This window comes from Trichomycterus rosablanca, chromosome 15 (assembly GCF_030014385.1).
Source record: "Trichomycterus rosablanca isolate fTriRos1 chromosome 15, fTriRos1.hap1, whole genome shotgun sequence".
Taxonomy (NCBI): domain Eukaryota; kingdom Metazoa; phylum Chordata; class Actinopteri; order Siluriformes; family Trichomycteridae; genus Trichomycterus; species Trichomycterus rosablanca.
In genome coordinates this window covers 18198834-18226740 of record NC_086002.1, presented here as the reverse complement: position 1 = coordinate 18226740, position 27907 = coordinate 18198834, and the positions used below count along the sequence as shown (strand labels likewise).

The following is a 27907-nucleotide window of genomic DNA, read 5'->3' as shown; positions in this document are numbered from 1 at the left end:
CTTTGTTTTTTTGGTTATACCAACTGCTTTTCCCAATAATTCTACTTGTTATCTTGAGCTCAATGGACAAAATTATTGATTTCTTCTTAGTTTTCATGTTAATTACATTTTAAATATCAATTACAAATGTTTATAGAAAAACAGACAGAATTATAAAATAGTTTTTCTTTATTTCACTTTAGAAGTATTTACTTAAAATACAACATGTCAAGAAAACATCTTAAAAACTGTACAAACTGTATATAAAGTTCTGATGAAACACAAACAGCTCCTCACAGTAACCATGAACCTGTAGTCAGTTTCACACAGCAAGCTGATTTCTTAATGTTTGGCTGCAGCTCTCTAAAACAAAACAAAGAAACAGAAGTTTTAATATCAACATTAATACCATTCATTTAAGGATTAAAATAAAGCAAGCCAGCACACTCTTTGCTTCGTATGAAGGCTAGCATGCTAGCATGTAGCCTAAACACGGCAAATAAAGCAGCGCTGTTTGATTATTTATTTAGTGTCAACATTAAGATCATTTATTTTAAACAAAATTGTTAAGTAAAGTACAACACTTACCAAAATTGGACGGAAGATGAAAAAGTCCCATCAGACTGGTGTACATGCTACTCAAAAAAAGCATAATGAGGAAGAAAATGTTTGTCCATTTAGTTTAACAAAGGTTCCACTTCACAAAAGACAAGTTTACTTTTGCAAAAAGCCTTAAATGAAAAGTAAAAAGTAATTTGCAACAACAGGTTACAAAAGTTAAAACAAATGGCTCCCGAACGCAAGAAAATCATTTTTGCCTGATTCACCAACAGCAAGCTGAAAAAAGGCGGTCTTACACGTAAATGGTGGCGTTTTTCTGTTCAATTACCTTAACTTAACTTTTTTAAGTTAATCTGATAGAAAAGTTTTTTTTTTTGTTAAGTAAACTTAAATCTTTTAGCACATTTAAATGTGTACTCAAATGAGTACATTGTACTCTGCATTTTTTAGTAGAGCAAAAAAACTTAAATAATTTATGTAAGTTGTACTAAAAATGTTTAATTAAATATAAAGTCCGGGCTAACAGTGCAGCAGATCATTCGTCTCAATCTTGTCCTGTCCTAAACACACTACTCTGTCCCTGCTCATGCAGAGCACCACTCACTCACCCATTTAATTACCCACGTACACACAGAGGCATTTCAGGGTAGCCACTCCACCTTCTGCATGTTTTGGGGTTGTGTAAGGTAACCAAAGTACCTGGAGGAACCTCATATAGACACAAGAACACTTTACATTCAGTAAAACTAAACATTATACAGCATGAACTGTTAAAATGTGCTTTTAAGATCATCTGTTATTTTTGGTGTAAACTTTGTTTGTTTGTAACCAGCGTGAGGCGACTGTGCTGATAGAAGATGTGAGATTGTGTAGGATTGAACACTGTGAGAACATCAGACACAGCTTTCACTTCCAGCTGGTTTCACCCACTAAGTGAGTGCTGTTCAATAATAATACTCATTTATATATTACATTTGTAAACACATTTCTCACACAAAATACATAAATCGTTTAATTAAAATGTGTATTGTGTGTGTGTGTGTGAAGGAGGTGTTTTTTGAAAGCTGATTCGGAGGAGATTGGACAGGCTTGGATGAAAGTAATACAGAACATCATTACCAAGCCTGATGATGCTGACAGATCAGACAGCTCGGAGGTAACACCTTCTGAGAATCACTGAGACGTGTATATATCTAATGATGTAATAATACAGCAACAAAAAGTCTCTCATTTAAAAACATTAAGTGTGAATTGTGATGTTGTTCCCTGTATGATGTTTTATCTGCATCTGTGTAACACCAGTATGATCTGTTTGATAGACACTAGACAGGAAGTCGTCATCGTCTGCAGTTAGTTCAGAATCAGATCAGCACCAAAAAGCATCTGAAGCTTCAGGTAATATTGAGATTACAGCTGAATCAAACCTTACCTGCAGACTTTAGCTTCAAAATAGCTGAACTGTTTCTGTTTGACTGTTTCTGTTTCACCTTCTTCCCTCGACACCTTCCTACCTTTGACCTTTAGCCTCTGTAGCTGAGATCAACCTTGGTGAAGTGATCTTTGAATGTGCTGCTGAGTTGAATGACTCTGATGCCTCTGTTGAGAGCAGTGGTAAGTATAGTACATACAGCTTTTCAGGGGTGTGTTCAGTAGGTGCAGAAGAAGAAATCCTGAGCGATGAAGAAAGCCCAGAGGATCCAACCACCAGCGTTCATTTCTTCAACATCCTGAACCATGAAGGTCAGTTTAATCTCCACTAATTCCTGTAATAATATTATTGCAATAATTGTACATCTGTTACCTGCTACATCAACCAATAGAGATTATATTACACCTGCAGAAATACAGAATACAGCCAAACACCACTGACAGCCTTCATATAACAGATATTTAGTACTGCTGATATGATGTACATGTTCTATGTGAATTTGACTTAAATGGAATAAAAATCACTTTTACAGAGAGTTTTGATTGTTGCTACACTGTGGGAGAGCTGCTGGGAGAAGGAGGCTGTGGTGCGGTTTATGCTGGTGTTTGTAATGCAGATGGGAAACAGGTGAACATCAGCACATAAACACAAGACAGGAAGTGTAGAGCATTACACATTAATAAGATACAATCAGAAGGAGAAATGTTCTATTTGGATGATGAGATTCTTTAACTAAACCCTAATGTTTATTATTATTACTTCTGTACAACTAAATCCACTAATTGTGTTTGTATTTGTGAACAGGTTGCTGTGAAATTTGTGCTGAAGGACCCCCGAGACAGATTCATCACTATTGTAAGTTCATCTTTTTCTTTTACTAATGAAGTATCACAAAGACTCAACAAGGTTTAAACAAGATAAAAACCTTCATAGACCAGATCTAGACCAAAACTGTTGGTCCACTTACTGCCTTAGACCAGCCCAGATCTTTACTAACAGACCTGCTCATCATAGTTTAGACCTACTACTGATTCCAAACCTTGTCTGTTGTTCTATTAGCCTGGAGAGACGTACCCACTTCCTGCGGAGGTGGCGTTAATGAAGATGGTATCCAAGCCACCTCACTGTAATTCTGTGCTGAAACTACTGGATTGGTTTGACACGCCCGAGCACTACATCCTAATCCTGGAGCGACCCATCCCCTGTATGGACCTCTTTGACTTCATTCAGCAGTTCCCAATGAATGAAGCTGTGGCTCAGCTCATCATGTGGCAGGTGGTTCTGGCTGCAATTCACTGCCATGATTGTGGAGTTTTTCACCGGGACATCAAGCCAGAAAATCTTCTGGTGAACACCGAGACACTGGAGGTCAAGCTGATCGACTTTGGCTGTGGGGACTTACACAAGGAAACAGCGTACACCTCATTTTCAGGTAAGTTCACCTCAGAAGTACTTATTTACAAAATGAAATGGATTTGAGTGGAGAAGTATTTCTCTAAAGCATTTCTCCCTTTCACTCAGGCACTAGGTCATACGCTCCACCTGAGTGGATAGTTGAGAAGGAAATGTATGGCTGCCCTGCTACTGTGTGGAGTCTGGGCGTACTCCTGCACACCATAGTTTGAGGAGAGATGCCGTTCGGGGATGAAGTGGAGATTGTTGATGGGGGCCTGGACTTTTTACCTGAACTTTCTGATAGTAAGAAAATGGAAGCAGCTCACATTAAGATCTAGAAACACACAGTCTGTAAAACCTGCATGAAAACATGATTTAAAAAGTTTGATCAAGTTTATAACGTCATTACAATGATAGAAAGTGTAAATAAGAAATCTAGTTTTAAATACAACAACATTTTAATCTCATTTTATCACTGCACACAGCATGCTACCATCTGATAAGTAGGTGTCTGGAGAAACAGCCTGAAAAACGTCTCAGCCTTAAAGAAATCCTTCAGCATGAGTGGTTTTCAGAGAACAGTATGAGGTTAGGGTTAGTAAGAATGAAACAGACTTAATAAGTTAGAACTTAAAGATCTTGTAATATGGTCTAGATCACAGAGAATGCTAACAAAGATTGTGATGCTAATATAATTAGGATAAGTAGAAGTAATAACATGAAACTATTAAAATATTGATTGTATTTTGTGTTTCTGTAATGTAATTTCTTGTGTGTTTATTCTACAGGCATCTGCGTGGATGAAGATTATAGAAAGAAGACTGTGTGTGTGTGTGTGAAAGACCTTAAATAAAAATAAAGGTTCTTGTGTAAATAACACCTGGTTTCATTGTAGTTTCATGTAACAATCACTGTGAATGTGAAGAAGATTCCTCAAGTTCTCAGAGACAAAATGATTAACAGAACACATGAACTGAAAGAGCTACAGAGCCACGACACAAATATGTTGTTAGTTCAGCTAGTTTATAATTGATCAAATATCTGTTAGTGTGAGAATTTATAAGTAAAAAGTTTCTAGAACCACAAATTGTTCCCAGACCTCTGCACCACACACTGGATTTTAAACAATCACTTAAAATAGATTTAGGTCGAATCAAAAACAGCAAAAACACAGATAATAAACAATTAACTACACAATCTCACTCAGCTCATTCTCCAATGGTTACCAGACCCACTGCAACCCTGACCAAGATAAAGCTTTGGTAAAACAGACTATGAATGAATGAATACAGAATAGTGCCACAATTATGTGACACCTAAGACCACCATCATCGTGCCTTTGTTAAAGAAGTGGTCAGTGTCCTGCCTCAACCACTATCGTCCTGTAGCTCTCACACCTCTTGTCATGAAGTGCTTTGAGAAACTCGTCATTAAGCATGTTAAGACCCCGCTGTCCCCCTCAATGGACCCACTGCAGTTCACGTATCATACCAACCGCTCAACAGATGATGCCATAGCCACCACACCTCATCTGGCTCTTACACATGTGGACAGAAATGACACATCTGTATGTTAGGATGCTGTTTAACTTCAGCTCAGCATTCAACACCATCATTCCTCAGCATCTGATTGGACAGCTGAGCTCACTGGGCCTGAACACCTCTCTCTGCAACTGCACACTCATACACAAACACACACACACACACACAATAGACACACGTATACATAGACATGCACACCCACAAACTCACATGCACACACACATACACATGCTCACACACATACATACATAGACACGCTCACACACGTATACATAGACATGCACACCAACAAACTCACATGCACACACTCATATATACATCCACACTTAGATTCTGACACACAATTACGCTTACACAAATACACATGTGTTTTACCCCTGATGTTTTCTCAGTTAGAACTTTTACTGGAATTAATGAACAAATACATAAACCATTTACTCACATCTTAGCTACAGTACTCAAACATTTTAACTACAATACTCAATGTCAGATGCAAAAGTATATTTGTTACACTTATATAACAAAGAAACAAAAAAATACAATACCCTTTTAAAGGATGTCTATTATACATGTCTATTATACATAGCACTCATATAATATACAATAGACTACATGTCTATTATAATGTTCCAAAATCATAACATCATATATATATTATAATATACAACTCATGAACAATGTTTTCCTGAGATATTTCTCACTTTTAAGAAATGTGAAACTAAAACTGAGTTAACTCTCATTAAACTGACATGACTTACTACAGGTCAATGTACAAACAATTTGCAAATACATTTATTAACATGCACATGTGGATTCACAAAATGGTGACTGCATTACAATTAGCCATGAGTTTAATGCAGCTGACGAGCTGGGGCTTCACACACACACACACACACACACACACACACACATATATATATGATTATTTAAGCATGTTTATGTGGTGAGGACTGAGGGGGCTAGTAGAATGAAAATTCTATTTTGTGTGACAACGCCACCTTTCACCCCAGGAAATATAATACAGGTAAAACCCACAAGCACACAGGTACGTTCAGAAAGTTTCAAGAGCCATAAGATTGAGTTTAATTAACATGAAAAAGAATACATATCAACAACAAAATACATGCACTGGAAAAGTCGTCACTGCATGCCTGCTACACCTAACAAAAACACTTGAGACAGAAGAGCATTTAACTCTCTCTTTCTTTTATTTTCATTTTTTTTCTTGCGAAGTTGTTTTGAAACCAAAAATAAATAAATGAATCAATTAACAAAAGCTTTAAAATGAAGTGTTTATGTTCATTCATCATCTTAACACATATTACAAACTAATCAAGTTCGTAATTTTTTCAGACATTGTTTACATAAGCAAAAATCTCAAGTGAAAGACCAAAGCAATTGTTTTAAAAAACAGCAAACACAACAGCAACAATTCATAATAATGAAAAATAATAACTAATATTGATATCAACAACAACAAAATAATAAAAAACATTAGAATAACAACAACAATAATAATAATAATAATTGAAGTCACAAATCCTGACCCAATCTACAAGATGTAACTTCTTTCTAACACCACTAGATGGGGATGATGTCTGCATATAATTTAGAACTCCACTTTAAAAGTCAGTTAAATGTTGAAGATTTTAATTTGGTTTTTTATTTTAGCTTATATTAAATGCAATTAGAGGAAACACAGGGCAGCTTATTATTATTATTATGATATGATGACGATTATTATTATTATTATTATGGTTTCGCTTTTCCTGTCACTTTAATAGGATCCACCAATGGATCGCAGATCCGCTCGGAGGCTGAGCGAGCAGCAGCGAATCGATTGCAGCGTGGCAGGTTCCATCAACCAATCCTCGGGACGGATCCTGAAGCGGAGGCGGGAGTTAGAAATGTTCTGCTGCTCGTGTTTTCACGCTGGTTAGAAGGGAGATTTATGCTTGTTGTGCAGCTTTGTTTAAACTTAGTGGCTAGCTTACCTGTGTTTATCTTGTGTGTTTTGTGATTTCTTCTGTTGTAAATAGTGTCACGGTGTAAAAAACGCTGTAAATAGCTTGTTGTCATATAACCACTTACTACTTTTATTTGTTTTGCTTTTGCACTAAATATCACATCAATTGTTTTGATTACATTTCTTTGCAACTCAGTTGTCATCTTTTGCTCTGTTTTTTTTCCCCTCCCACCTCTCCACATATCTTTATTAATGTTACAGCCATTCCCCTAGACTGGGTCGTAACACTAGTAGTTTGGTGTCCTTTTACTTTACACATTTAGGTTAAATAAAAATAAACTAGACTAATGTTAGACATATTGTGTTTAACATATTGACAATGAGAAAATCTGAATACAGTTGACCCTCGAGTTACGAACGGTTTACCATACAAACATTTTGGGTTACTGTTAGGATGAATCTTTTAGTTCAAAAGGTCCTGAAGAAAGCAGTCGGGAAGTCCAGAAAGTACTCTTTAAAACACTTTATTAAGTGTAAAAATGATCTGTGAATATATATCAGAGCTAAGCCGACCGACGCTCCTTACTCCTGCAGTCTAGACACACAACCACGTAAGAAAGAGACCGAGCCTCTCTCCCCGCCGGTTTTTAAACTCAGCTAGGCTCCTCCTCCTTTACTGCTGGTGCAGCCAATGAAGTGTGCTAACAAGCCCCGGGCTCTGCCTCCCCCCCTCGGTAGGAGTCAGGGAGGGAGCCTAGCCGGCGCCATGTTGGACAAAAGACCATTCGGCCTGGATGTCGTAAAGCTTGGAAAATGCCGTAAAACTTCCCATATTAAATGTACGTTTTTATGTTCCGAAAAACCTAACAAGCCCCCCTTGAAAGTATCTTAATGCTTTCACATTAACTTTTAACTATAGGTTAGGTGTTTTCTAGATTCCAGGAGATAAGGATAGCCGTCAGCAACCCCCAATTTAACCCCTTCTGACTACATGGCCACTGGGCTGAATTTTTTACAATAAAACGTTTCTAAAAATAAAAAGGCTACCAGTTAAACTAAAGGAACCGTACCTATCGCAACAGCTCCTAACCCTAAAACAAACAAACAAACAAAAAATAATAAAAACAGGAAATCAAAAATAAAGTAATTTAAAAAATAGGAAATCAAACACGAGAAAAATAAAATAAACACAATGGGTGCGTGGCTTCTACAGGAAGTCCGTTCAGGTTGTCCTCCACCAGACGGAGCTGCAGATATTCAGAAGGGGCCCATAGCTCCTGTGTCTCTGCATGACTCCTAATGTCTTATGGATTCTCCCCTGTCGGCCTTACCTGTTTCCACAGCAGCACAAACATTTCCTAAAAATAGCAGAGTACCAAACATATATACATTGTAAACAATCCTGAACTAACCCCTTGCGTTTTGTAGCTAAACTATGTGTGTTGCACTTAACTAGTGTTTTCAAAGATGGTCTATGTGTCTGCGAACTATATGTTTATGTTTTTTTCTCCTAGTCTAACTAAATTCTCCCCCCTCGTCTTGTTCCGCTCCGTTGATTCCGCTGGACTCTTCTTCCACATAGTTGGTTTTGTCGGGCTTTCTGCTGTGTTTAGTTCCCTGTTGGCTGGTTCAGTTGGTGTCACTTCTGTCTCTCGGAGTGAGTCTTCCAATTCCCACGAAGTCTGCCTCTGCCAGTCCTTCCTTCCTCTCGGTGTATGATCCGTAGTGCTGGTCCTCTCTCCTCATCTTGTCTGGTCGGTTTTACCTTTAATTAAGCAGAGTTAGTAGCACTTATACTGCTCGAAGTGGGTCTTCCGGCCCACCTTCAAGGGTATCCTCCTCATCATCATCTACATGATATCTAGACAAATCAGCCAACATCATCTGGATAACTGGTGGATCCTGCCCCCCTCTGCTTCCTCTACACACTACTTCTATCACAAATTTTTCTATTAATATCCTGATGCACGGGATACCACAACAACAACATATCACTAAAGTTACCAATCCTACACATACTGACCTCACCAAGACCCCGGTAAGTAGTTTCCCTGACCAGTTCTAGCCTCACTGACTTTACTAACCAATTGCTAACCATGCAATAGGAAACTTAATCAATTCCACTTATTATTCCACAAAGCAATTGCTATATTGGTTTTCAGGGCCGACTGCTCGACACGGACCAGAAAATAACTGACCACACAAACGGTTGGACTTTAACCAACCGGAACCCGTTCAGGCTTTCACAGTTGGACTCGGACCAACTGACCTGGTACCAGGCTTTGAGTTTGGACTCTAACCAAACTGGCATGGACTCTAACCACACCGGATCCTTTGGACTCACCAGGAGTCAAGGCATGCCCACCATACCTTTGTCAGTGAAAGAGGAACCACACCTTAACATTTATCAGTAATTATTTCTAATTATCTACAAGAGAATTCTCAACATACCACTAAAATTGCCAATCCCACACTCTCATACTGACATCACTAAACCCGTAATAACTTCCTTCCATGGCCCAAACATCCCTTCTAGCCACTTAACCCATTCATACACACATACAATCATACAACAGACAAACATATAAGCTACTTACCCAGCCCTCACCGCAGCCACCCCACTCCCAACATCGGGATACACGGCCACGGTGAGCTTAGACACCACTGCCGCAAGGCTTTCTGGGTAAAGCCCGTGCCAGACCCAGTGGCGACGCTACACTGCCCCCTCCCTAATGGTCAACCGTCCCGGTGACCCACTCACCAGCGTCCACTGGGTGGCTCCATGTCCGGACCGCACCCCATTACACTGCCGAGTCGCTCTTCCACCCACTGCTGGACCGGGCACCCTGCCCCTGCAGCCACCTGGGCTAGCGCACTCGGACAGACCGGGCATATTGGCTCACCAAACCATCAGAGCCACCCAAACACCACGATCCCACTTCTGACACCAATGTGGCGCCGGCGAGTAAGGAAGGTTAGCGTCAGGGCCGCAAGTGAGCTGCCTTTGGCAGTTCATTCAGTGGTTTAGGAACAGACACCCATTCATACACACATCCCTTCTGAAAAATGTCCCCTGTTTATCGGTTCTGGTTTGTTGCTCCTGAAACAGGTGTAATTGTCTTTATAAGCTTTGATGTTGGTTGGGGTTGGTTCCTGAGTTAATGGGTGGGACCTAGATAAGTTCTCACACCCTACTGGCTCAATCTCATTGAACAATGAGAGTAGGCATGTCCAATTTCCTGAAGTTACTGGATGTGTGGCCAAATTAGGTTTTGCAGCTGCGCATACGACTTTCGCTAAGGGCTTTTCCACGCTCAATTTCTTTACTGCAGGGGCACCTTCCAATTCCCTTTTACATTTGTCAACTTTATGTTTTAGATAAATTTAGAAAATTTTTAATACGTTGTTCAGAACCAGGTGGGGCTTTAGTTTCCAGTGGATAGAGACCAACCTCTGTCCAACTCAGTTCCTCAACTTTTGCGCCTGTTTTCGCCTTCTCTTTGACAGAGGAGGTTTCCACCAGTCGCTTAACAACTACTTGTTTCAATTCTCTATGTGTTAAATTAGACATTTTAGACCGCTTTAAACAACCTTTCGAGCAAAATCTGTAACACGTATTAAGAAAAAGATAAACTGATTTTAACATTACTTGCACAACTCCCTCGGTTGTCCAAACACAACTCAGACAAAAGAACGTAAACCTCAGTACAACAACAGTGTCTACTGGAAACAAACAATTACTTCACCGCGACCGACAATGGCCCTATGGAAACAAACATATACTTCAGGGCAATCGACAGTGATCCCCTGGAAACAAACAATTACTTCACCGCGACCGACAATGGCCCTATGGAAACAAACATATACTTCAGGGCAATCGACAGTGATCCCCTGGAAACAAACAATTACTTCACCGCGACCGACAATGGCCCTATGGAAACAAACATATACTTCAGGGCAATCGACAGTGATCCCCTGGAAACAAACAATTACTTCACCGCGACCGACAATGGCCCTATGGAAACAAACATATACTTCAGGGCAATCGACAGTGATCCCCTGGAAACAAACAATTACTTCACAGCGACCGACAATGGTCCTATGGAAACAAACATATACTTCAGGGCAATCGACAGTGATCCCCTGGAAACAAACAATTACATCACAGCGACCGACAATGGTCCTATGGAAACAAACATATACTTCAGGGCAATCGACAGTGATCCCCTGGAAACAAACAATTACATCACAGCGACCGACAATGGTCCTATGGAAACAAACATATACTTCAGGGCAATCGACAGTGATCCCCTGGAAACAAACAGTCACTTCACAATTTGTCTCTCATACTGCATTAACCCTTCCTGCTATATAAAATTCCACTTCAAACAGTTCAAACTGATCAGAGCAGAAGGTGCATACACATTACATCTAACATTTTCTACACTTATTCTACTTCATCATCGTCGCATGCTAGAGAGCCTTCAAATTTTCTAAATCACATTTTTCCCAATACAAATCACCAATCCACTATTTATTATTTACTCTGCCATACTTAAAATAACAACCGCTCTGCTATATCAACTTCCATCAGTCCTACAAACCCCTGACTTATATTATTTATTCATTCAGATTTTTTACCCCAACTTTTGGTCACTGGTACTAACACACCTCCTGCTTCTAACAATACAGACTCCATTTCCCACAATCCAACAGACTCTCACATGACCATCTCCTGCTCCTAGTCAGCCAATCCCTCATGCTCATCATCACCAGCGCTTTGATCCACTTTGGCTTTCTTGAATCACATTAAACTCTACTTAAACAGTTCCATTTAGTTAACTCACTGCAAAGTACTACCAACCTATACTATCTCTATTGTATTATTGTTACATCTCCCTACAAATGTCATTAACCCCACATCACTATGGTACCTGCATCCCTACTCTCACTAAAACACAAGCACTTGTAGCTCTTTCTAATTTACTCTTGTAACCAAAACTTTTTCTACACGAATTATTGTTATTCTAATACCTTACTGTAAAATACATCCAAAACCTCTATAAGATGTTACCGAACCCCTCACTTTTTATTATGGAACCCAGATCTTCAGGTGGATGTCTTTTAAAACACACTACTGTCCCACACGGTCTTGAGATTTCACTGCATAACGTCTCCATCCAGTCTCACATCAGCTTTCCCTTCCTCTTGTCTGATGATGTCATTACTTTGGCATTCTGTACCTCAGCACCCCATATGCCTCTTGAACACTGCTTTACTCAAACATCAGAATGCAACAACAGCCATGACACACATCTGCAAGATCTGGTATTCATAATTTTTACATCATCTTTGGTACTGCATAAGTGTCCACCATCCTCAGCCAGTACACAGTAGATTAAATATCAGACTTCTCTTTACTCATGCAGGGCCTGCAGTTTATGGCCTCAACCCCCCGCTGGGTTGCTGTGTGTCTGTGAAACCTATGACCTGGGTCTCCAGTCACCCCCCTTCATGTACTTCTCTCCTAACAAGTTATTTTCTTCTCACTATTCCCTCAATCTTTAAATTGCACTCGTCTGCCACTCATCTATGATCATGCATAGTATTGCCACAAGGTTTACTGCACCACATTGAACCAATCTAACTTCTTCAATAAACTATATAGTATAAACTGAGTGAGTTGACCTGATCAATTAGCTAGAAAAGATTCATCGGATACAACACAAGCATCAAATATTACCAATTGCCAATTAACAATTTCCAAAAAATATTACCAATTAAATTGAATCTTACCGGAGTCCGTGTAAGCAATTATATTTAATCTCCTGAGACCCGAGCTTTGATTTTTTCAATGCATTTTCCCTATTCCTTTTGTTTTTAACCTTATTAGTTGGGTGACACGGTGGCTCAGTGGGTAGTACCGTCGCACACTGTCACAGCAAGAAGGTCCCCCCTCCGCGGAGCCCGCATGTTGTCGTGTGGGCCTCCCCGGGTGCTCCGGCTTCCTCCCACAGTCCAAAGACATGCAAGTGAGGCGAACCAGAGACACTGAACTGTCCATGTCTGTGCCCGATATAACCTGAATCCCGTGCAATGAGCAACCACCGCTCCTGTCATAAATGTAACCAAAGTGCAAAACATAACGTCAAAATCTTAATAAAGAAGCAAACAAACTTTATTAGTGTTCTAGTACTTTTGCTACCACTAGCTGGCAGACAAAAGTGTCCACTAATGGGGACAATCGATCGAGGTTTAGCAGGTCAAGGAATAAGGCATAACAAAACCAAAATGTAATGTCCTCATATGTGAGGTAAGGCTGAAGATTACCTTCACCAGGCGTCCCTGAATCTGCATGCATATACGTACCTGAATCTGCATGCATATCCGTAGGTCTGCCAGTCCAGCTGCCCCAGCACAATGTATCACAGGATTTAATACACAAAGCGGCATATTAAACATAAATTCTTATTCCTGCCATAATACTCCCCCCTTTTTCAAATTTTACAATCAAATCTTTAAAATAAAATATTAAATAAACCTTCTAAATGTGTTTATCCTGTTGGAAAGCACAGAATTTTAAAGTTAGTTCAATCAAAGTCTGGTGTTAGCTGGACCTGTAAACAAATAATGTCGTTATTGAGCAGTGGAAGGTGTGCAACAGCTTTGTCGGCAGTGTCACCTCTGGCATTGTCCTGTAAAATTGGAACAAAACTTTAGAATATGCACAATTTACAAAATGGCTCTCTGTTTGGGCGGCAGAATTGCACCCACAAGTTGTGCAACAAGGTATGGTGGGCGATTTCCAAATTTAAATTAGTCAAAACAAGACACTCTCCCACCAAATACAACCAATTGTTCGATTCCATAAGTGAAAGTTTAGTTCATAAACATGTCAGCAGTTTTGCTTTCAGCCAGTCTAGAGGCTGTTATTAAAGCATGTAGTTCAACAGTTTAAGCCAATAAATTGAATAGGAGGGACAATGACACAAAGTATCATTTGCTAAAATTTTAACTAAGCCCACTTGTTTCCTGTCTGTTGCAGCATCTCTGGATGCAAATCCTTTCACAAACATTTCCAATTCAGGATTCCTATCAGGCCCAGAAAAAATAGATGGAGTAATAGTCATGATGTTAGTAAAAAAAAAAGTCATGCAATTAGTAAAAAGTGGTAGGATTAAGTATATTACAGCATTTGATAATAATGTTCAATTTTTAGAAGTACACTGTAGTATTTATACAATCATTAACTTGATACGTGAGAGGTTTCCCTTTCAGTTATAGAACATAATTTGGCACTAACCGAGTTAGATAAGTATAACCCTCAAGATCACTTTGTCTGATACAGAAATAGTGGTACCTTCAGGCATTATTTCCAATTCAATTCAAGAGGCAAACAAATGATCACACCTCATAAGATTTATAGGGCTATGAAATCTCACTCTTCACAACTACACAATATTTTAGAAACAGTAATATAATAGCTTTTACCTTTTACTTGTATTCAGCATTTGTATACAGAGAAAAACACGACCTCACTCTCAAATAAACATAAGCTTTGACAATATATAATCTAATATATTACCATATGTCCTAATCAGAGGTGGAAAGAGTACCAAAAAATTGTATTCAAGTAAAAGTACTATTACCTTAATGAATCTCCACCTAATTACGAGTAAAGTTACTACTCTGAAAATCCACTCAAGCAAAAAGTAGAAAATAACTCATTTAAAATGTACTCACCGAGTAAACAGCAGGGGGTCTCCTCTGTGTAATGTAAACAGGAGTGGATACAAACCTCACAACAGTAGTATTTAATTCAAATGCAATAGAAGAAACGTTGTCCTTAACTCAAATGCAATAGAAGAAACATGTTGATGCAACAATTAAAACAGTTAGGGATGTGTAATGCGTCATTTCAAATGACATAAAACTTTTTCAAACTGTATAACCACTAGCGATGTGTCGTAAAATGATTCGAATCCATGAATCGGCTCTTCTAACCGAAACAAAGGAACCGACTCTTCCGGGAGTCGCCATGTAAATACGCGGCTCTTCAAAAGGAACCGAGACAAAAGACTCGACTCCCTGTCGCAACTCACTGAATTAGTTTTCCAGCCGCGATTTCTTTAGCGTTTTTTATTTTTATTTTGCTCGGTAACAGATGCTATTCAAAATGTAACAATTACTAATACAAAACATACTTAAGCAAAAGCTAAATTACAGTCTGTGAAATGTGCTTTAAAAACTACTTTGTTACTGTAACCAGTGTGATCAGAGCGGTAACACTAAGCACTGGATTCGTGTATGCGGCGTACGTCATCATTCACCGACGCATGCGCACCGATCGAATTTGCCCAAAAATCATATCACCGTTATTGAAACATTTTCCATCGCGACATACATCGACATCAAATCACTGTCCAGCACTACCCCATACATTAAACAAAGAAACAATATAGCAATCTCTCAATAATACATGCACCAATACACCCAGCAAATCTCCTATCACGACTAACAAGCGCTGTGTTACTCACATAATTTTAATCTTATTCACTATAACAACTCTGATTAAGGAGATTTTCCTTAATTATGTGTGAAAATGTCCTATGTCACACATGGATGAATTCCACTCTAAGTACCCCCTTTCCTGGTTTAAGAACCTTAAAGTTCAAGAACGCTATCTACCTTAAAACACACTTAATAAGGTACCATAAATACTTCATCTTAACTCAGTTATCTTAAGATTATAAAAATAAAGTTGATTATAAAATTAACTGCAGCACTTACCCAATCCAGGCGTACAAAGACAAAGATAGCCGATGGACAAGAGATACGGCAAGCCGCGCACATGCACCAAAATGGCCGACGGACAGAAACACGCTGCCCATTCAGAGCCAAAATGGCGGATAGACAGGAAACCACGCTGCATTCCCAAGACAAAATGGCGCCGACAAACAAAAGAAACCACGTTGCGCATCCAGCACACGGTTTCACAGACAAACATACACAGAGACTTACTGACAAACAAAACTCCTGATGTACTGTTTTCGAACCGAATTTAGAATTTAAAGTAGTCTAATTAACCGAACTCCGCTTCCATAACAGTCAAGCCCGAATTTTAGGACAATCTTTTTCATAGAACCCCGTCCTTTGAACAGCCAGCTTCTTAAGATTTCCACGCTCAAATCATAGAACCCCGTTCTTTGAACTGCCAGGTTATAGATTTCCAACGCTCGCTCATTCATAGAATCCCGTTTTTTAAACTGCCAGATCCTAGGTTTTACAACGCTCGAATTATAGAATCTCGTTCTTTGAACTGCCAGACCCTATTATTTCCAACGCTCGAATCATAGAATCCCGTTTTTTAAACTGCCAGACTTCTAGATCCAACGCTCGAAAATTTGAGATCTATAGAATTAACCCAGTCCCAGACTCGTTAAAACTTAGATCTTTCGAATCACGCGCCCCTGCTTTTGAAACAGACAGACACGTTTCGCTCCAATGGTGTTCCGGGTGAAGCCCTGCCGAACAGCCCTTTACCGTTTATTTTGCTCGGTCTGATTCAAACTCAGCAATCAGGAAACATACATTTTAGCTCCAACATATATTCACAGTTTTAAACTATCTAATGATACTTTAGTAATTTAATCAGACACTTACGGATTCTGAGATTCACTTTCACACTCAGTACGCTAAATAATAAATGCAGCTAATATATATACAGAGAACGTCTGTTTACCTTAAGTAGGCGCGCGCCTTGTACTAAGTACAAAAGTAGGAGTCAGGGAGGGAGCCTCGGTAGGAGTCAGGGAGGGAGCCTAGCCGGCGCCATGTTGGACAAAAGACCATGCGGCCTGGATGTCGTAAAGCTTGGAAAATGCCGTAAAACTTCCCATATTAAATGTACGTTTTTATGTTCCGAAAAACCTAACATTACGAACGATCTTTTTAACTTAACGTACAAACAAATTTCAGATTACGAACTGAAATTCATGAAACACGCGACTTCACGAACAAGTTTACTCTGACCGTCTCTCTCTCTCTATATATATACAGTGAGTGAACATTCGCACAGCGGATGGTGTTTTTCCGGTGTTTTCAATATTAAAATGTCCCCAAACAAGGTGCAGAGAGAGCGCATAGCATTTGTTGTTGTATAATTACTCCTGCCAGTAGGTGTCGCTGTGTATCAGACAGAGGGAACGGTGAGTGAGAGAGAAGAAGGAACTCCGAGTAAAGTATTCTTTCTTTTGTGCAATTACACCTACAAAATACAACACTATTGAAATAAAGGAAATAATAGAGAAATATGAGTTATTGTTGTTTCTGTAAATATATTTTATAAAAAAAAAAGGAAATGTATCATAGTGTATGTGATGGTGTATTATGGAGTATGAAATGTGATGTGTGTTGTTTTATGTACAGTACTACTGTGTATTTTTGTTTATTACAGGAATGTCTATTCTATAATTTAAGATTTAAGATAAATATAATTGTATTTATAACAAAAAAGGTTAGGTAAGGGGGAGGTTTGGGAGGTCTGTCAGGGATTAATTCTATTTACATTATTTCTTATGGGAAAAGTAGGTTTAACATACGAACATTTGGACTTAAGAACAGCCTGGAACCAATTAAGTTCATAAGTCAAGGGTCTACTGTACTGTGCTTGGTTTCAGACCCTTAAAACATCAGTTAAAGACCTCACACTTAGAAGAGATGTCTGGAACATGCTGAAGTATCTCAAAATTTGGTGGTGACCTAACTGAGGCAGTGCATGGATGGGACTACTGCAGTACCCACTCCCTGAGTGGGAAGCGCTCTTCCCAAGTAAAAGACTTAATCCGACCAGTCAAATCAGCTGCAGATAGGCTCACAATCAGATCCATAACAGGTAAGTTTAGTGTGCCTCACATTGGAATGTTTAAGCAATATGGCATCAGTAAGAGATGGGTTAGTAAAAGCACAAGCCCAGAGGCATGTCATCACAGCCATGGGTATATCCTTTACCAACCCCACTTTCACTCGTGCCAGTGATACCTCAGATTTAAAAATCAACCATCTGATTCACCAGTAGCATGGGTAAATGCACCTCCAAATTTGACCCAATGGTGGCGCTAGAGGTTATAAGGTGCTTAGAGGTTGCTGCTGTTGGGCCCTTGAGCAAGGCCCTTAACCCTCAATTGCTCAGACTGAGACTGTAACTGTACTGTACTGTAAGTCGCTTTGGATAAAGGCATCTGCTAAATGCTGAAAATACAAAATATTAATATATAATATAGAGGAATGCCCCCAAAGACTGTGTGCCAAATGTCACAACACTACTGCAGTAGACTCCCATGGCAGAAGATAAACAAAGAATGCCTGCTCCCCTCCCCCTTTCTTCAAAAATGTGCTCCTTGAGCCCTAAGGCTCTTAAATATTACTTAAATATATTTTTATATATTTTTTATATTTTCATACTGCATATATTTGCATTTATATATTGAGAAGCCCACCAATTCACATAATGTTTAGTTTATGCTTTATGACGGATGTACGGCATTGCTGATCAAACAAATTAGGGCCCCTTAAGTTAGTAAAGTTTAAAGTGATGGCAAATGTTTAAGGATTTTTTTGTGTTCAAGTTTTTTTCCATTTGTGGATAATGGCTTTTACTGTGGTTTGTTGGAGTCCCACAGCTTAAGTAATGGCTGAGTTTAAATCTCTGCTGCCTGCTACCAGACAGGTTTTATTTGAACCCAATAGTCAATACGTAGAATTGGGTTAACTGGTTGATTCAGTAGCTAAGGGTGCGGTTACTTTTCCTCATAGATCCACACACATTATTTTCTTTTAATAAATGAAACCATTGTTTAAAACACATTTTGTTTTTATTTGGTCTTTAATATTAAAATCGTATTTGTTTTATTGTCTGATACATACAGTACAAGTGTGACCAGTGCAAAAATAGAGAAAATTGGAAAATGAGGTAAATAGTTTTTTCACTGCACTGCATTACTACAGAAAGATAAAAGTAATTAAGAATATAAACTCCATACAAAAGATATTTCCAAAAAAATAATTACACATTACTGTCAGTCATTACAGTAACATGAACACAAGGTTTATTCAAAATATCACTCATAATGTATTAGTATGATTATTATTATTATTATTAGTCATTAAATATGCCAAATATTTAAATAAAAATGACTCATTTTGCAAATATGTACCATTCCAAAAACCCACTGGTTACTGGGAGAAACATCACAGGATCACAGTGGATTGTGGGTAATAGCCTGTACTAAACTGTTGTCTGTTTTGGACTTGCAAAAAAAGGGGATTATGTACACCTCAACCCAGGACCTCTACTGTTTGATGTCTGTTTAGGTCTGTTCTGACCATTCAACAAGATCCCTTGGAAAGTTCCAGGATTGGAATCATACAAAAGAGACTTTCTTCAGTCAGTCCTCTAAATATCTTGTGGTTATGTAGGAAGATGTTCTGACCTCAAGACCTCACTAACATCTGTAATTTCCCAGTAAAGATCCTTAGAGATTCTCTGGCCACTCGAGTAATCCTCATCATGTTCTCCTCCAGGCAGAATCTCAACATCTCCAGTGGCTTTAAACATCTTCATTACAGGCCAGTGAACAGCATGCTAATGCATCAAGCTAATGCAGGGTTTTCTAAAGCAGTCCTCATGGACCCTCAAACCATTTTGCAGCCCTTATCCCTGTCCAGTGTACCAGATTAACACAGATGGTACCAGACACCTGATGAACTCTCCAATCCCATTACTTCAGTAGTGATGTATAGAAGGGGAAGATGAAGGTCCATCAGGACTTCAGAGTGGATTTGAGAGCGTTGATCTTGTACAGGAAGTGATGTTATGAGAGGAGCACACCTTCCTTTTTAGAAAGCTTTGTTCGGCAATGAGCAGTAAGAAGCTGAAAAAAGCGTCACCTTGTAGAATCCCAGTGTGAAGAGTAGATGGTGTTTATCTTCACTGCTCTTCATCTTCTTCTTCTCTTAATTCAATGTGTTACAATCAGATGCTGTAGAAGAGATCAGACATGATCAGATGTTTCTGTCACCTATCAGACTTGAACCAGTATAAACATCAGCACACACAGATACCAGCTGGAACAATGATAGAACATTTTACATGATTCATTGTATACAAAAAAAAACCCTGATACAGATGAGATACAATAAGAAAGACATACATGTGTATCTTGCATGTGTATGTAACGTGTGCATGTATGTGTTTAGGTGTGTCTGTGTATAAAGCAACAGTAACTCACTGTAGCTCTTCCAGGTTACATTGTGGATCCTCCTGTAGATTTTTGAGCAGTTTTACTCCTGATTCTCTTGAATAATTTTCGCTCAGATGCAGTTTTCTCAGACGTGATGATGGATTTGATTTTAGAGCTGAAGCCAGAGCAGTAAAACCTTCATCTGTAATACTGCAGCAATTTAACCTGCAGAAGAAAATAATTTAATAAAAATCATACATCATCTTCTTCCACCTCCTCCTCCATCTCCATTCAGATCCACAATCAGACATCACTGAGAAATCTTCAACATGTAAAACTATTTTATTATATTAATGATAAAGTGTTTTATCTTGTGTGGGGAAAATGATTAAAATATCAAACTCCTACACACATCAATAACAGTTTCTGTATGAATGATCTTCTGTATCTACAATGTGAAAGTAAAGATCTTACTCCAGTATCTCCAGTTTACAGTGTGGATTCTCCAGTCCAGCAGAGAGCAGCTTCACTCCTGAATCCTTCAGTTTATTGTTACTCAGGATCAGATGTTTCAGACTGGAGGAGTTTAAACTGAGAACTGAAGACAGAACTTCACAACTTTTCTCTGTTAGATCACAATTCCACAACCTGGAGAGAAATAATCAGATCAATCAGAGAAATGAAAGACGTCACCCTGCAGCAGTAGGTGGAATCCAAGTAGCAGATCTGATAATATTACCCAGACTGCATTGCAGAAAGAAGTGAAAGCTGTTGAATTGATGATGCTGAATCAGCAAAATGAGTGTAAAATGTGATTTCAGACTTAAAGTGGCTTTTCAAAATTCACATGTGGAATATTCAGTACATCTTTGGTCAACTGGTCATTTAGAAACAATCATACTACGACATCTACACATTCAAAACCAAAAACCCTCTCAAACACCAACCAATGGAACCTGGGATTTCAGTTCAAGTTTAATTAAAGGTACTTCATAATCAGAGAGGAGGAATCAGATTATCAGTTGTTTTATAGTGGTGGATTTATTGTTTACATTCTTAGGTTAGCATGCTAACAGTGAACTGAACAAACAACTTAATCACCACCTTCAATTAGATCCTACTTCAGGATCCAATCTCAAGTAAGCTAGTGAGCTGCAGTAAAGAACCATGCTAGGATGTGATGACGTATAAAGAATCCCATACAACAACCGCTAAGGTTGTTTTTATTAAAATGATGCTTCAGAGTGAAACAGATCTTTTGTATCTACAGTGTGAAAGTGAAGATCTTACTCCAGTATCTCCAGTTTACAGTGTGGATTCTCCAGTCCAGCAGAGAGCAGCTTCACTCCTGAATCATTCAGTTTATTGTAATCCAGGTTCAGATGTTTCAGACTGGAGGAGTTTGAACTGAGAACTGAGGACAGAACTTCACAACTTTTCTCTGTTAAATCACACCACACCAACCTGGAGAGAAATAATCAGATCAGTATTTTTTCTTTATTAATTACAAACAAAACAGTTTCAGCTCTGTATAATGTTTAAAATGCTCACTTTATACTGTAGAGTCTAATATGGAGAAATACTTTACATTGTTTTATTTGTCAAACATTTGTTCAATTTATAATAAATTAAACATTCTACTGTTCATTGTATTTCAAGCAACCAAATATATGTAATAATGTATCATTTTTTTCATTTTTTTTTAAATGTCTGTTCCCACTTACTGTGGCTCTGTGATTGTGCATGCATAATAACAAAAAAAAATTTATTCCTGAAAAGAAAATAAAGTAAAAGAAACAATCCTGCTAGGATGTGATGACGTATGATGACTCCTAAACATTGTCTGTTAAATTCATTTTCTGGTTTAAATGATGCTTATATATTGTAGCATCAGCGTCAAAGAGGTAGAGAAAACAGCTCTTTTATTGATACATGCGGACATACACTCATTCATACACATAGACATTCATACCACATTCACACATGCCGGGCCACTTCTCAGCATTGTCACACCATTCCCAACACTGAGCTGCACGGTCATGTTAGATCTAGATACCACTGCCGCAAGTCCTTCTGGGTAAAGCTCCGCCCCCTCCTAGTCCACAGCAGCGGGTTGCTACAATATCTTCTGTATCTACAGTGTGAAAGTGAAAATCTTACCCCAGTATCTCCAGTTTACAGTGTGAATTCTCCAGTCCAGCAGAGAGCAGCTTTACTCCTGAATCCTTCAGTTTATTGTTACTCAGGACCAGATGTTTCAGACTGGAGGAGTTTAAACTGAGAACTGAGGACAGAACTTCACAACTTTTCTCTGTTAGATCACACTTCCACAACCTGGAGAGAAATAATCAGATCAGACAGAGAAATGAAAGACGTCACCCTGCAGCAGTAGGTGGAATCCAAGTAGCAGATCTGATAATATTACCCAGACTGCAGTGCAGATGAAAGTGAAAGCAGTTGAATTGATGCTGAATCGGTAATTATTTTAACCTTTTCTCTAAAAGTGTATGTGTGTCACCCTGGTTTATTTGTTTACACTGATTGTTACCCAGGATGAAGTGATCAGTGTAAATGAATGAATGTGTATAAAACTTAGTGAAAGTGAAGATCTTACTCCAGTGTCTCCAGTTTACAGTGTGGATTCTCCAGTCCAGCAGAGAGCAGCTTCACTCCTGAATCCTTCAGTTTATTGTTACTCAGGATCAGATGTTTCAGACTGGAGGAGTTTAAACTGAGAACTGAGGACAGAACTTCACAACTTTTCTCTGTTAAATTACAATCATCCAACCTGGAGAGAAATAATCAGATCAGACTGCACTGCAAATATACTGATTTACAAAGGGGTGGAGTTTCACATTTCTACACATTACAAAATAGTGAAAGCGCTAACTATAGCCGTGTAGCGACTGAGAATTTATACAATGATACCCACGATTATAAATTAATTGTGTGTCTGTGTGTATCACCAGTGGGTGTTCCTTGCAAGTGTTTTCGAGTAGCACTGGATCCACCATGGTCCTGACCAGTATGAAATGGTTCAATCATTTGATCTAAATTAAATTTACATTCCATAATTACTCACTATTTTACTCGGTAAAGGTTTCACTCTCACTGCTGTATTTCTGCACAGCACGACTGGGAACTAATAATTATCAGGAAGCTCTACATAAAAACTGCTGTCACTAACATTCAGGGTTAGAGGTACAAATACTTCTGCTCCTGCTTTCAGGTGAAATTCTACATTCTGTATAAAACTAGTGCACGAGTCTAAACGTAATTTACATGTCATGTTTATGTAAACTGAGCTCTGTTTATTCCACGTCTAATTCATGATACTGTCGTACAGCAAAACGATCTGATTATTACACAGTATCACCTGAGCGCCTCCTTCATGCTAACATGAGTGTCTTTATTTAAAAAGATTGTCTATTATTAATGCAATTCTTTCTTTGTTACTTGTTATTAATTTGTCTACATTACATTTAGTCATGATGTTTTTGGAGCTCTGTGGTTGATGATTTTTTCCACAATTTTAAATGTAATATTATTAAATTATATGTAAGTTTCAGACACATTTTGAGATCAAACTGCAACACTTTAGTTCTGCACCTTCTTAGCTGCATAAATTTAAGCATTAGTGTTTTAGTGAAAAACCCTTAAATTAAACATTTATTAATAAATGACTCACTCAGCTTTTCTCGATTCTTTCACCACTGGCAGCATCTTCAGAAGACCTTCATGTGATGAATAATATTTCCTCAAATCAAACTCATCCAGCTCCTGATCTAAGTTCAGCAACACAAACACCAGAGCCGACCACTGAGCAGGAGAGAGATGGAGTCCAGTGTGATGAACAGAACCACTTCGGTTCAGGTATTGTTGGACTTCCTGCACTAGAGAATCATCGTTCAGTTCATTCAGACAGTGGAACAGATTGATGGATTTATCTGGAGAGGGATTCTCACTGATCTTCTCCTTGATGTACCTGACTGTTTCCTCTTTGTTGTAGGAGCTACTTCCTGTTTGTGGCAGTAGGCCTCGTAAGAGAGTCTGATTGGACTCCAGTGAGAGACCCAGGAGGAAGCGAAGGAAAAGATCCAGGTGTCCATTCTTACTCTGTAAGGCCTTATCCACTGAATCCTTCAGAAAGTCAGACATAGAGTTTCTAAAGATGTTAAAGCATCCAGTGTTTTGCATCACCTGCACATTTCTGTTTTTGTTAATGAAGGTGAGAAATTCATATAAAGCAGCCAGATACTCCTGAACACTCAGGTGCACAAAGCTGAAGACCTGACCCAGGTGCAGTCCAGCCTCTTTTTTGAAGATTTGGGTGCAGACTTCTGAGTACACTGATGTGTTTTTGACATCGATGCCACACTCTGTCAGATCTTCCTCATAGAAGATCAGGTTTCCTTTATCCAGCTGTTGGAAGGCCAGTTTTCCCAGTGCCAGTATCGTCTCAATGGTCTGGTGGGGATCAGGGTCAGATTTCCCATGGTACTTTTGTTCCTTGTGCTTTATCTGAAAGATTAGAAAGTAAGTGAACATTTGAGTCAGAGTTTTGGGGATCTCTTTCCCCTCGGCTCCATCCAGAATTCTCTCTAGAACAGAGGCTGAGATCCAGCAGAAAACTGGAATTTGACACATGATGTAGAGGCTTCTTGATGACTTTATGTGTTTGATGATTTTACTAGCCAGGTTCTTATCACTAATCCTCTTCCTGAAGTACTCCTCTTTCTGAGGGTCACTAAACCCTCGTACCTCTGTTACCTGGTGTACACACTTAGGAGGGATCTGATTGGCTGCTCCTGGTCGAGTGGTGATCCAGAGGTGAGCAGAGGGAAGCAGGTTCCCCTTGATGAGGTTTGTCAGCAGCACATCAATTTTTACTGACTTTGTTACATTACACAATCGCTCATTATTTTGAAAATCTAGAGGAAGTCGACACTCATCCAGACCATCAAAGATGAACAAAACTTTATAAGCATCACAGTCTAATGATGGCAAACCTTTCACTTCTGGGAAAAACTGATGAAGAAGTTCCATCAGACTGAGATTTTCCTGCTTCATCAAGTTCAGCTCTCTAAAAGGAAGTGGAAATATGAAGATGACGTCCTGATTTGCTTTTCCTTCAGCCCAGTTCAAAATGAACTTCTGCACTGAGACTGTTTTTCCAATTCCAGCGATTCCTTTAGTCAGCACAGTTCTGATGGACGTGTCTTTAAAGAGGTCGCTGCATTTGATGGGTTTCTCCTGTGTTGCTGGTCTCCTGGATGCCGCTTCAATCTGTCTGACCTCATGTTCATTATTGATGTCTCCACTCCAACCCTCTGTGATGTAGAGCTCTGTGTAGATCTCATTCAGAAGTGCTGAGCTTCCATGCTGGGTGATTCCTTCACTGGTTCTTTTACATTTCTCTCTCAGGTTGGATCTGAGTTTTTTCTGATATACAGAGACTAATAGTTCTTAAAAAAACAGAAATTATGAATCAATTAATTATGAATCAATATTTTACTGCATGATCAATAAACACAATATAGAATATATAATTTTATATTTTAATAAATACTAGATTAATTTCTAAAGTATTTTTTTTAAATAATATTAAATATAGGATTTTCTATTTTAAATTATAATGGATTTGTAGAGATGAAGTGACCAATATCATAGTTAGAATTTTCATCTAATTTCAAGTACATGATGTTCATAAAACATTTTATAATATAATATATTGACCAATAAAAAGCCTAGATGATTCTAAAACCAAGATAAATTTGGATTTTTTTTAAAATGTTAAAGAAATTATTGATTTAAGTATTTAGGTCTCTTACTCTTCTGCAGGATGTTAGCGAGGTCTGTCTGGTTCATGATCTTCAGAACATTCAGTGTGATCTTTAGCGCCCCCTCTCTGAAAATACTCAGATCTTCTACAGCCTTCACCTCCTGCTCAGAGCATGCTGGGTAATCTTCATTCAGGAGCTTTTTGAACTTGATTAGCTCATTCTTTAACATGTTGATGACTTTGAACTCAAGTTCCTGTTCAGGAATTTAGAGAAACAGATCATCACAAGAAGCGGCATGAGGTAATACAGAAAGATGAGTGATGTTACCATATAAGGAATGATGTAGTTACATCATCAACATTATACTGCAACTAGTTGTGATACATTTAGTATAATAACATGTGAGTGTCTTAACCATTAAAATGTGGAAGGTTGGGTGTTTGGTACCCCTAATAAGTCCCATAAACCCCATATGGCAAAAATAAAGAACACTCAAGTATGTAAAAACCAAAACATCATCTAAGGAGGGTTCAGAATCCAAAATCAACATAAGATCCCTCACAGTATTCATTTTACCAGAGGCAAACTAGATTAGCATTATTATTATTATTACACACACATACATACAAACCTGAAATATGGATTCCACCTGATCTCTGTAAGTAACATTTAATTTCTTCTTTTGTGGCCTGTAAAAAAGATAAAGCTGTGTCAATAACTATACAAAACCTAATTCTAACATCCAGTTTTTGAAAAAATTTTTAATGTCATTATTACTTTTTTAGGGAATTGGTGAGGGTTGAAAAACTGCACTAAAGCATAATGTTTATACTGACCTCAGATCAGTAGAATGGCCTCCATCTTTAAATGTAAATGTTTGCCTCGTTGACAGGTCACTCTTCATAGAGATACAGCTGGGTTGAGGTGAATCTGGTCTCGGACCCTCCATCACACTGGAGTAACACTGAAGTAAAGATAAAACCAAAAATAAATAACTATATTTCAGTTCAGAGAAACACCACCAAGGACATGACACAGTAATCACACAGCTTAGCTAACTAGCAGCTAGTGTAATTAATCCTACAAATCTAATATAAATAAATAAATAAATAAAATGTCTTAGCTGGGATTTAAAACCGCTCTGTAATGCTTTTAGTTTTACACCAGTATACCAATAACCCAGCTCTGGTTTAATTTTACATCATTAAATAAATGAAAGTGTATTAATAACAATCTCACTCTCATCAATGTGTTAGATTAGTGCTTTCTTTATAATCACACACAGTGTGGACACATTATCAGTAATGAATTCCAACCTTTCTTCAGTAAAGTTTGAACTCTTAATGTAATCCTCTCATACATGTTTATTATTTGATGTTTTATGTTTATTATTGATTGTGTGTTTCTGTTATTTTGTCCACCACCGGCATGTATGTATATACGAGCGCGCTGACGTCACAACATCTGTATAAAGCTACATTTTAGTATCCAGACGAAAACAAAGAAGCAGTTTTCAGAAATCTCTTTATCCTGTTTTCATTAATCGTGGGTTTGTGAGTTCGTGTGGATGAGAGAAAAACACAGAAGACTAAAGTATAAAAAAATATCCGTGTTGTTGTTGACACGCCTAAATACCGAAGAAATATTGGGCAATAAAATCAGTCCTAAACATTTTTCCATCAAATACGGATGAATAACATTTACATATTACAACTTTATATTCACAAACTCACCGTGATTTTCTAGAAAACTTTATATTTCTCTCCACATAAACCGAAGAGCGCACTTTTACTTTAACTCCATGCAGCCTTCAACTGCTCCTTCAAATCTGCAACTTCCTGAGTTCAAAGTAGCGACACTCGAGTGTAACCGTAATCAGTTAGACATACAGAATCAGATAGTAATAAAAAATAATATTTTTGTTCTGTGTGAATGATAAGATTAAATAGCCTTTATGTGTTACTAAAGAAGAACAGAAATGCAATATTTATTACATTTAACAATCTGTCTGC

General features: G+C 38.3%; 1 pseudogene; it reads right to left on the bottom strand.

The window, feature by feature from the left end:
- LOC134328237 (NACHT, LRR and PYD domains-containing protein 12-like) overlaps positions 1-27700 on the bottom strand; it is a 228143-nt pseudogene extending 200443 nt beyond the window's left edge.
- Positions 27701-27907: the final 207 nt, after the last annotated feature.